At 39.0% G+C, this 12,376-nt stretch overlaps 1 protein-coding gene and 1 long non-coding RNA gene across 6 annotated transcripts in view; one reads left to right on the forward strand and one right to left on the reverse strand.

The window, feature by feature from the left end:
- dlgap2a (discs, large (Drosophila) homolog-associated protein 2a) overlaps nt 1-12,376 on the forward strand; it is a 729,001-nt gene that overhangs the window by 390,654 nt on the left and 325,971 nt on the right. Inside the window, exon 1 of one of the 5 annotated variants that reach the window (XM_043679025.1) lies at nt 10,152-10,177. The exons of the other annotated variants lie outside the window; for them this stretch is intronic. The gene's annotated coding sequence lies outside the window, so the exon portion shown is untranslated. Of the gene's footprint in view, nt 1-10,151; nt 10,178-12,376 lie in introns of those variants that run through there. 5 annotated transcript variants of the gene reach the window in all.
- Nucleotides 1-12,376, reverse strand: part of LOC122541889 — a 29,617-nt gene that overhangs the window by 5,423 nt on the left and 11,818 nt on the right. Inside the window, exon 2 of the long non-coding RNA XR_006309703.1 lies at nt 8,441-8,544. This is a non-coding gene — a long non-coding RNA (uncharacterized LOC122541889). The remainder of the gene's footprint in view (nt 1-8,440; nt 8,545-12,376) is intronic.

Raw genomic sequence — 12,376 nt, forward strand, 5'->3', positions numbered from 1 at the left:
AGTGAATCTGCAATAAAGGACTGTAAAATTCTTCCCTATTTTTCAGATCTGTGACACTTCAGAGGATGTTGTACTGGCTGAGATTAAAACAGCATGTAACATAACTTAATCTGAAATTTCATTATATACATGTTACTTGCCCGTAGACACTGATGTCACACAAACAGCATTACGTTTTTGAAGCCAGTGATGTAGCCAAATGGCTTCAATCATGTTTTGTCTGATACCTTCACCCAACTGGAAAAAGGAAATTCCATGCCATTCATACATTTATAAACATTAGAATTGCTGATGGGCTTATTGTCTGAATGGATAGATATCTACAGTTAACTACTGAAATGTATGTACTTCTAGTGGGGGCTAGTTAGCTGGTTTGTGATGCAGAGTTAATGCCAAAAGCATGGGTTCAATTCCTGACCTGATTAAGGATTCTTCTTCTCGCTCTCCCCTCTCATCTGAGATGTGATAATCCCCTGATGAGAGAGCAGCCATATGGTCTGGTAAGACTATGAAGACTTTACCTTTATGTACCAGCTAACTAGCCCCCACTACAAGTACATATATTTCATTACTTAAGTGTAGATATCTATCCATTCAGACAATAAGCCCATCAGCAACGTAATAAAATGTTAAAACAGCTAATTGACATTTCAGGCACAAATAAAGCATACAAGTTTGAGTTCAGTGGTGCCTCCAATGGTATGGATGCTATTGTGCAATTTCTGTACAGGTCTTCTTTGTCCAGATTATAATTTATGCACACAGTGACATCTTACTGAGCCTCAATCTATCATGCATTGCTCCATCATATCCCTGTTGTGGTAACCCCACTCTGAGATATTACTTTCTGCAAGTCATACACTTTCTGCAACTTTACATTTCTGGGTGATCTTTATCGTCCTCTCTTCCCGCAAACATTGAGGCAAAGTATCTATTCATGTCCTCCTAGCCTTCTGGATCCCATGCTTCACGAGTGCCCCATGATCGAACCCCAACATTTCCAATTTCCCAGACCACTCCCATAAATCCGACATGACTCCCTGCCTCCAACTCAGTGTTCCCAACCTTTGATCTTCCATTACAATTGCCAAGTCCTTTGTCTCCTATTTCCACTCACCCCAAAACTCTGATCCCTGATTTCACCCTGTTTTGTGTCTTAATCTCCCAATAACATGGCTGTACAAACTCTGTGACCCCAGCTTTCTCACTGAATTCTGAACTTGCCATCATCTCACCACCCTTTCCTTAACACCCAACCCCACAAGCCTCTGATCCCTGATGATTGACAGCCATCACCTGTTCCTGACCTCTGATGTCTGACCATACTCCAACCCAATGTCCATTTCTGGAAGTGCCCTACTCCTCCAGCAGATTCCTCTCTGATTCTGCAGTCCTTCAGTCTTTAATACAAACAACCTGCCATAACCTTAAACTGCCAGAAAGCTGAGAGCAAGAAGAAAAAAATACATGAGGTTCAATGCAGAGAAGTGTGAGGTCATGCACTTTTGAAGTATATTGAACGACAATGTTAAAAAGGGGGCGGCACGGTGGCTCAGTGGTCAGCACTGCTGCCTCACAGCACCAGGGTCCCAGGTTCAATTCCAGCCTCGGGTGACTGTGTGGAGTTTGCATGTTCTCCACGTGTCTGTGTGGGTTTTCACTGGGTGCTCTGGTTTCCTCCCACAGTCCAAAGATGTGCAGATCAGGTGAATTGGCCATGCTAAATTGCCCATAGTGTTAGATGCATCAGTCAGAGGGAAGTAGGTCTGGGTGGGATACTCTTCAGAGGGTCGGTGTGGACTGGTTGGGCCAAAGGGCCTGTTTCCACACTGGAGGTAGGAAATCTAATCTAAACTCTAAAAGGGTACAGGAGCTAAGGAACCTTGGTTCATGTGTGCACGAATCACTGAAGGTGATAGGACAGGTGAAGAGACCAGTTATTAAAGTATACAGTGTTCTTAGTTTTATTGGCGTACAAGAACAGGGAGATCTTGTTGAACTTGCACAGTTAATTGCAGTATTGTATACATTTGTGGGTGCCACATTATAGGAAAGATATGATGACACTGGAGAGTACAGAAGTGATTTACAAAAATGTTTCCTAGAATTAGATATTTCAGTTATGAGGATAGATTTAAGAAGTTGATTGTTCTTCTTGGAGAGAAGAAGGCTGAGAGGAGACTTGATAGAGGTCTTCAAAATCATGGGTGGGCTGGACAGAGTAGATAGGAAGAAGCTGTTCAAAAAAAGAGAGAGCATGGATTTAAAGTGATGTGCAAATAAAGCAAGTGTGAGAAAAAATTCACTCAGCAAGTAGTTTGCATATGGAATGAATTGCTTAGAAATGTGGTGGAGGCATTCAAGAGGGAATTGAATAATTATTTGGATAATTTATAAAATGAAAGGATAACTTTGGAAACATGTCTACTCGTGCTCATGTACTTAAAAAATGTACATTTGAAGAGTCACCTCAAGAATTGCAAACAATTAGCAGAAATGAAAAATGGTGATTAATTTGTTCTTGGATAGAAACAGTGTGCGGAGATATGGGGAAAAGGCTGGAAATTGGCGATAGGTAACATCCACTCCCTCCTCCATTGGCAATAGCAGCAGTGGATACTGCAGAAATTTGTCAAAGATCCTTCAACAACATCTCCAAATTCCTGACCAGTTCTATCTCGGAGGACAAGGGCAGAAGGTAAATGGGAACATACCATCTGCAACTTCCCCTCCAAGCCACTCACCAACCCTTATTTGGAAACATATTACCATTCCTTCACTGTCACTGGGTCAAAATCCTGAAATTCCCTCCCTAACCGAATTGTGGGTCAATGTTATGGCACATGAACTGCAGTGATTCAAGAAGGCAGCTCACCACAACCTTCTCAAGGGCAATAAGGCCGGGGAATATATGTTGGCCAAGACAGTGACATCTATAACCCATGAGTGAATAAAGGAATTGAGCTGGTCCTGAACATGGAAAGCCATCAATGCTGGAAGGATTTGACCTTGGTTGGTCCAAACCCAATGTTCCTATTCTGCACAAGGAGGCCATATTACTAAATGCCATGTTTCAAATTGCATTTTGTGGTATTGCAAAATGTTTTTATCACTATAAAGGAAGTAAAGTCATTTTAAAAAGCTACATATAAAATAGCTTATTCTATCAGTTGCAAGCTTGTTCTTTTGAGAGACAGGTAATAGTAATTTTTATAGTTACTTGCTTGTTCATGATTTGTTCAGTGAATTCACTTGATACTTAAAATTCAAATTAGATTTAATTTGATGCACTACTGCTTTTGAAGGCAAGAGAAGAATACTGGAATAAAAAAGATAATTTCTAAAAGTGAAAGCAACTATTAGAAAAGTAATCCTTCAGGTTTATGGTCCTCATCAGGTTATTAACCTGAAATATTGGCCTTTATAGAGAAAGAATCAGAGGTACCAGTCCCGCTGAGCATTGGTGATATTTTCAGATTTCTAATATCCTTATGATTTTAATCTTACAACAGAAGGATAGTTCTATTTATCTCTCTGGGCAAGTTATCAAAAGCTAACTCCATTTTAAAGCTGATAAAGACACATTTAAAGACTTGCGCAGTTGTAAATTACACATTCTGAAATTACACAGGCTCAGAAGTCCCCTATTCAGAAGATCAGAGAAGAGTTGTATGTTATGAAGTAGAGTTACCACAAGGATGTGCTGCTTAGTGAAATTCCCCGAAAATTGGCCAATGAAGTGCAAAATAGAAAGAATCCAAACACCCATTGTAAATCAACTTTCCATCATCTTCAACAGTGGTTTCAAAAAGATTGCACAACAGTCAGTTCTACCTACAAAACTAACCACACTCCAAGACCAAATTAATCACCATTTTTCATTTCTGCTAATTAAGTGTTTGCAATTCTTGAGGTGACTCTTCAAATGTACATTTTTTAAGTACATGAGCACGAGTAGACATGTTTCCAAAGTTATCCTTTCATTTTATAAACTATTCAATTTATTTTAAAAACTGACTACTTTACACCAATACACCTAGTAAATCAAGTTATTCATTGTTGGTGGATTGAACATTCTGATTACCATGCTTGCTTTTTGGTGATTTTCCACTGTATTAATGAAAATTGCACCAATTTACTGGTGAACTATAGCAAGGAACACTTATAAAGTCACAGAGTTGAAAAAGTTGCCTCAGGATCCTTTAAAATCTTTCCCCTCTCACCTTAAACCTATGCCCTCTAGTTTTAGACTTCCCTACCCTGGGAGAAAGACCTTGGCTATTCACCTTATCCATGACCCTCATGATTTTATAAATCTCTATAAGTCATCCCTCAGCCTCCGATGCTCTAGAGAATATAGTCCAGCCTTTTCAGCCTCTTCCTATAGCTCAAATCTTCCAACCCTGGCGACATCCTTGTAAACATTTTCAAGAGTCGCAACATCTTTCATCGCAGGAATACCAGAACTCAACACAGTATTTTCACATTTATCTAACTTCAGTTCCATCTGCCACTCCTCAGCCCATGGGCCCTTCTGATCAAGGTGATATTGTACTCTGAGATACTCTTGTTCACTGTCCACTACACCACCAATTTTGGTGTCATCTGCAAATGTACTAACCACGCCTCCTACATTCACATGGAAATAATTTATCTAAATGATGAAAAGGAATGGACCCAGCACCGATCCTTGTGACACATTGTCGGTCACAAGTCTCCAGTCTGAAAAACAACCCTCCACCATCACCTTCTGTCCCTTACATTTAAGCAAATTTTGTATCCAAATGGCTAGTTCCCCTAGATTTCATTTGATCTAACCTTGCTAACTAGTCTACCATACGGAGCCTTGTCGAAAACCTTGCTGAAGTCTGTATAGACAACATCTACCACTCGGTCTTCATAAATCTCCTTTGTCGCCTCTTCAAAAAACTCAATCAACTTACTGAGACACGGTTTTCCACGCACAAAGCCATGTTGACTATCCCTAACCAGTCCTTGCCTTTCCAAGTGCATGCAAATCCTGTCACTCATAATCGCTACCAACAACTTGCCCACAACTAACATCAGACTCACTGGTCTATTGTTCTCTGGCTCTTCCTCTCCACCTTTCTTAAATAATGGCACCATGTTAGCCACCCACCAGTCTTCCAATACCTCACCTTTGTCTGTTAATGATACAAATATCTCAGCAAGGGGCCCAGCCATCTCTTGCCTAGCTTCCCACAAAAAGTGGCACAGTGGCTCAGTGATTAGCACTGCTACCTCACAGCACCAAGGTCCCAGGTTCGATTCCAGCCTCAGGTGTCTGTCTGTGTGGAGTTTGCACATTTTCCCCGTGTCTTCGGGTGCTCCGGTTTCCTCCCACAGTCCAAAGATGTGCAGGTCAGGTGAATTGGCCATGCTAAATTGCCCGTAGTGTTAGGTGCATTAATCGGAGGGAAGTGGCTCTGGGTGGGTTACTCTTCAGAGGGTCAGTGTGGACTGGTTGGGCCGAAGAGCCTATTTCCACACTGTAGGGAATCTAATCTTAAAAAGAATCTGGGGCACACCTGATCAGATCTCAGGGATTTATTTACCTTATGTGTTTTAAGACCTCTGACACCTCTTTGTCTGTAACTTGGACATTTTTCAAGACCTCATTATTTATTTTCCCAAGTTCCCTAGCTTCTGTTGCTTTCTCCACTGTAAATACTAATGTGAAATATTCATTTTGTAACTCACCTATCTCTTGTGGTACCACAGGTAGATGGCCTCATTGATCTTTAAGGGACCCTATTCTCTCCCTTGTTACTCTTTTGCCCTTAATCTATTTGGATTTTCCTCAGCCTCTTTTGGCAAAACTATCTCATTCCCCTTTTTGCCCTCCTGATTTCCCTCTTAAGTATACTACTTCTGTTATACTCCTCAAAGTGGTTCACTCGATCCCAACTGTCTACACTTGACATATACTTATATTTTTCTAGTCATCCAGCATTCCCTACACCTACTAGCCTTGCCCTTTGCACAAACAGGAACATGCTATCTCTGAATTTTTGTGATCTCATTTTTGAAGGCTCCTCTCAATCATCTTCTGAAATTTCCTGTGTAATACTGTCAAAAGTGACTTTACTCCAATTTAAACTTTAATTTTTAGATAAGATTCAACCTTTTTGACAAGAAATTGTGGAAAAGATAATAGAATTATGATCATTTGCCCCAAAGTGCTCTCCCACTGACACCTCAGTCACTTGCCTTATTTTTCAAGAGAAGGTCAAGTTTTGCTTCTTCTGTAGCAGGCACATCCACATTTGAACATGAAAATGTCCTTGTACAGACTTAACAAATTCCACTCTGTCCAAATCCTTAACACTATGGCAGTCCCGGACTAGAAAATTAAAGTCTCCTCCCATTACAACCTTATTATTCTTAAAAATAACTGACACCCCCTTGCATATTGCTTCTCAATTTCTTGCTGATTATTTGGGGGGGTGGGGAGGTTTATAATACAATCCCAAATTGGTGATCATTCCTTTCTTGTTTCTCAGTTCCACCCTTACAACTTCACTGGACATTCCTCCAAGAACATCATCTCAAAGTACATCTTATGAATAATAACTGGGAAAAAAAGTGTTTCACTGGTACAATTGCATTGGTTTCTGGAAGATTTTATAGTTCTACCATGCAAATAAGCTTGAGGTGAAAGGCTAAGCCATAATCTCAAATCAGAATATAGCTGAGTTTTGCAGAAAATTTCTAATTGCACCTAGATTGGAGGTGTCTCTTGTGTTTATTTAGTAATATTTTAAATATAAATCTCTCGGATAGATCAAAACTGGTCCCAATTGGAAAATTTATAATCAAAACATTTTTAAAAAAATCTTATCAAGAAACCAATCAAGCAGTTTCAGAAAGTTGTGAATATAGAGGTCATCTGGCCCATCAACCATGTCTTTTTCACATTTAATGTATAATCCAGCCTGTCATAGACTCCACTCTGCCCATATAATCTCCAGAAAGAAAGTTTGGTTATAAATGCTTTTTGATCTCCACAGATACTGAAATAGAGTTTGGGATATTTGTTAATTCCATATTTTTACAACACAAATTTGATTTCCTATTCTCCTTTCCTGCCACTCGAGCCCTTTGTAGAATGAATTTATTACATTCCTTGTCTATGATATTGAAATTAAAAGGGGCCCATTTACAAGAGTTGCCTGATATGATACCTCAGCATTCCCTTATCTAAAGTAAAATATTAGGAAGACAAGTTATTATTGCTTGTCCCCACTCCAGTCTTCATTCCCAAGCTCCATCTCTCTCTCCCTGGCAACAGCCTGAGATTAAGCCAATTTGTTTGCAACCTTGATGCCATATAAAATAACTCCACAAAAGCCAGTATCCTGCCACCAAGTCACCCTTCATTTGTACGTGCATAGTACATGACACTGATCTGGCTAGCTCATATCAAGGTTCTAGAGTGAACAGAATCCCAGACACTCATGTTTATATCTATCAACCAGGACTCCCTGATTGACCCAGTTTAATAGCCTCACTCACAGAACTTATATTCTATGTGGCCCACGTGGCTGACCTCATTCTAATCACTACACCTTGATTGATCACAAGATGAAGTTCTGACCTCATTTTCATGCTATCACTAAGACAGCCTATTTTCACCTCTGTAACATCATAGGTTTACCACTGTCTTAGCTCATCTGCAGCAAACCTATATTCATGCCTTTGTTACTTCTAGACTCAACTATTTCAATGCACTTCTGGTCTTCCATATTCTCTCTTCCATAAACTTGAGATCTTCTCATGTCTTCATTTGCAGCAAGTATTATTCCATGATCATCCCTATGCTCTCTGAACTATTTCAATTAATTTCTTGTTTTTAAACTTTCCATTCCTGTTTTCAAATCTCCTCATGGTCTTGGCCCTCCCTATCACGGTAATCTCCAGCCATCTGAGAAATCTCTGGTCTTCTAACTCTGGAATCTTGCACATCTCAATTGTAATTGCTCCACCTTTAGTAGCCAAATCTCCAGTTGCCAACGCATCAAGTTCTGGAATTCATTGCCAACAGCTCTCTGCCTTCCTTCCTCACTTTATTCCTTTAAACATGGATGAAAACCTAGATCTTGTACCAAACCTTTGATCACTAGACCTTACAGGTCCATAAATAGCTCAATGTAAAACTACCACATTATAACGATCCTGTGATAGGTATAATTTTTTTCATTATATTAAAAATGGTATATAAATATAAGTTATTGTTGTATTTGAATGATTTCATGATTGCTTGCAGCTATTACTAAATTGACTTTCTTTATTTATTTCCATTCCATTCGAAATGGAAACAAAAATATTTTTGTTTTTGGGAATCACGCCCAAAAATGCACACTGTTTGCAGCCATTCCCTTGCGATCCTGACGGAGATATAAGAAAACCTGTGAAGTACCTTTGAAACATCTTCACAGCATTATAGTTTGTCAGTGTATATCTCAGTTGGTTCCCATCTGTTGTGGAGACAATTATCTTTTCCCTGTATATTTCCTGGGAAGCCTGCAGTGATAGAGGACTGAGAGTAAATGTAAGAGGTAACAAATAATAAGAACAATAAAAACCCACACAAAATTACAAATTACTATATCTCTGTAATACATTTTTTAAGTGCCTATTACAAAAGAACACCGTACTGCACTTAAAAGATAAAAGTGAGCACCAAAATGTGAAGTGGTTTGTCTACTTTAGGGCAAAGAAATTGGCATTTACTTAAAGACACAGACTCCATCAAAGTACATGTCAAAAGCAAATTGTATTAACACGTGCATAATTTATTAATGCATGAACATTCATGCTTCACTTCTGCACAATTGTCCAAATAAATAAATCACAACACCTTTTTGTTCAATTAAACAAATAAAATGCTTGTTGCACATCTTTTGTTGATTTGACTATTTCGTGAACGTGCATTGGACTACAGGAGTTCTGGTCACTTTTCTTCCTGTTTAGCTTGACATACAACAGTTTAAAGATTCTGGATCATCTTGTTGGACAATAAATGATTTAATACTTTTGTATTAAAGCAAAATTAGGCAAAGTACTCGTGGTGTATCTTCAACAATTGTTTCCAAATTTTGAGTAAACTATGAGCAGGAACGCTTGCCAATTTGGATATCAAATGTTCTGAGGCCAAGTATTGCACAGTTCAGGAACTCTTATATTTAAAAACTGCAGACAGCAGCAACTCTGGATTTTCTTGCCAATGGGTGCAGTAGGTTTCTGCTGAATTTCTGTTTCACCCAAGATGAAAGTGTATACCAGGGCTAAAATATTAAACAGTAGAAATCCCTCTAAACTATCTTAAAAGATATGTCTCAGTCCAAATCTCTAAGAAAATCTGACTGCTTCCATGCTAATTAGTACCAGATTTATGTTTCCAAATCTTCTGAATTTGTATTATCCCAAATTTTATAAAAATCTTCGGTTTCTCAAAGCTAGAGGAAGCAATCATCAGATTGACATGGATTAGACTGAAGCTCGAGTTGTCAGAATAAAAGAATGTTTGAATTCGACCTCCTTCCAGGATGAAAGTATTTGCAAATTATAAATGTGGCATCTATATGTATTCTTTTCCTCCCCAGTGTTTTCCTTTAGGCTGGTCTCCTGAAGACATTAACTTCCTAATGGGACATAAATATATATCATACATTTCTTCAAATTCCCTTCAAAGTATCCAGAGTAAAGTAGTCAATGAAGCAGGGCTAAGTGCCTTATAAATCTAGAAAGTAGAAGGGAATGATTATTTTTAGGTCATTTCCAGGTTCCAATTTGTTACCATGGCATTTTTAATATTTCATGGAAATATTGTATAGTGTCATTTCTTCAAACATAATGGGTAAAATTGCTATCAAATCTTGTTTTCATTCTTTTTTGCTGACTATTTCTATCACAGTACAGTTACAGTTTCGCAGCCAGGTGCTATGACCCTTTTGCCTAAATTTGATTTGGGAGCATCAGTCTCTTCCATTCTGCACTCCAGCCTTGCACAGCAGTCAAGCTGAAAGGCAGCTTATTAGAGCTTCCCACTAGCAGCTGGCACACTGTTTGCTGTGCATGTAATTGGGAGTTAGCTCAGTGAGTATCAGGAGTAAACAGCTCTCAGCATCCTGACGCCGTATCTTGAGAACCACAGGTAATTGAGGCTCAATTTAACAGGCTATATGCGAATGATAAATTCCCTGGTGCAAAAATCCTGTTGCTATTTACAATATGTACATGAAAGCATTCCAGAATCACAATCAAAAAGAGAAATTATCTGGTTACATTGGCCTTACGATGGTTTTGTATCATTGTGATTGCACACGGGATGTACAGGTGCAGACCGCAGCAGAGGAAATATTTGTTGCTTAGTTACTGGTAACTTAAAAGACCGACAGCATTAAATATGTCTGCCAAATTACTGTGTTAGAAATACCAATCGATTGATTAGAACTGAATCAACAATATAGTACTGTTTGTATAGCAGTGGTAAAGAAATGTAAAGCAATGCAAACAACTAAAGCGCAAAAATTTGTATGGCACTCTTAAAGGACAAATGCATTCCCTTTTTGCTCAAGAAATATTGCATGTAAAAAGCACATGAAGTATTTGCATGCACTAGCTAGCAGCCTTGTGTTCCATTTATTTGCTGCCCACATCCTTCTAGATTGTAGTGGTTATGGGTTTATACCTTGTAGTCAGTACACTGCTGCTATTGAGCATCAGTGGTGGAGGGAATGGATGTTTGCGGATCTGATGTCAATTAAATGGGCTTCTTTCACCTGAATGGTGTCAAGCATCCTGAGTGTAAAGTATCAAGTGTCCACTCATTCTAAAAGCATAAAGCTGATTAAACTCAGAGAACTACATCTATCGAAGTACTATCGTAGAAAGATATTCAGTAGAAATTTCTTTCCTCCTCTTTCTATGGGATGAAATTTAACTTGCAGGGATATGTGTGGTGTGTGTGGGTGCAGTATTAAAAGCTGGGAAATTGACAATGTGTTTAGAAACCAGTTCCAACCTGCTGATTTGTGCATTTAACTGTGAGGCGTTGCACTGTATGTCAGCAAGAGCCTCGGGAGAGGTGAGTTATCAATTTTCACATTCTGATCTCTCAACTACAGTGATATGAAAACATGCCTTTGCAATTTAACCATGGGCCTGTGGGTTGTTTAGAACTCTTCAGTGAAAGCAAGGCTTGAATACAGTGTCAGCTGAGGTGGTGAAGTCATGCATTTGAATGATACCAATTATTGCTGAAACCTCATGCTATTTTCTTCGTTGCGTGTGAGACCATTGTCCATAGCACTTGTGCTGAGAAGTTCCACCTGATCTCCTCTTTGAAGCTGTGATCTATCAGATCAGCATCTCTACTTATACTTACACTTTGGACCTCTGATGAAGGCCAAGATGAATCACAGCATTAACAGCAATGACATAAGCAGTAATATCTGATCCTCTGATCCTCACTGACATGCAGCTCCACAGGAAATAGGGCAACATCAGACAGGTAACCTGCCTCAACATGTCAGAACATCAGTATGTTGGAGGAGTCTGAATCTCACATCATAAGGTTGCAGCCTTCTGAAATAAGATCGGCTTCTAAATGCACACATGGGCTGTTTTTAACCCATGTCTTTTCCAAAGAAGTTTCCAAAATCTCTCAGTAGAGGCCCATAGATGCATAAAACAGGTGACTTAATGGGTCATTTGCCAGTATTGTCAAATATCAGTTTTTCTGCTTATGATGTCAGTGTCTCTGGCTGTCTATCCACTGGCACAGGACAAGAACATAAGAACTATGATCAGGATTAGGCAATTCATTCCTTTGAGTCTGCTTCTCTATTTGATGTGATCATGGCTGATCTTATCTTGACCTCAACTCCCTTTTCCTGCCCACTCTTTATAACCCTTCAAGCCATTGCAAATTTAAAAATCAGTCAATCTCCTCCTTAAATTTACTCAGTCCCAGCATCTTCCCCACTCTGGGGTAGTGAATTTCACAGATTCACAACCCTTTGAGAGAAGTAGTTTCTCCTATTTTTTTGTTTTAAATCTGCTACCCCTTGTCCTAAAACTGAACTTATGTCTCGATTGTCCCACACAAGGAAATATTCTTTCTGTATCTACTTTGTCAATCCCCTTTAACATCTTATGTACTTCAATTAGATCTCTTCTTATTCTTCTAAACTCCAGACCTAAACTGCTCAATCTCTCTCTTCATTAGACAAACATTTGAACTCTTTAATTCATCTCCCATAGCGTAAAAATGAGACATGGGTAATATTGTACTTAAACAGTAACCAAGATATTACTACAGATTTTGATATTTTCACATACCCACTACAGT

Source organism: Chiloscyllium plagiosum, chromosome 3 (assembly GCF_004010195.1).
Source record: "Chiloscyllium plagiosum isolate BGI_BamShark_2017 chromosome 3, ASM401019v2, whole genome shotgun sequence".
In the NCBI taxonomy this organism is placed as follows: domain Eukaryota; kingdom Metazoa; phylum Chordata; class Chondrichthyes; order Orectolobiformes; family Hemiscylliidae; genus Chiloscyllium; species Chiloscyllium plagiosum.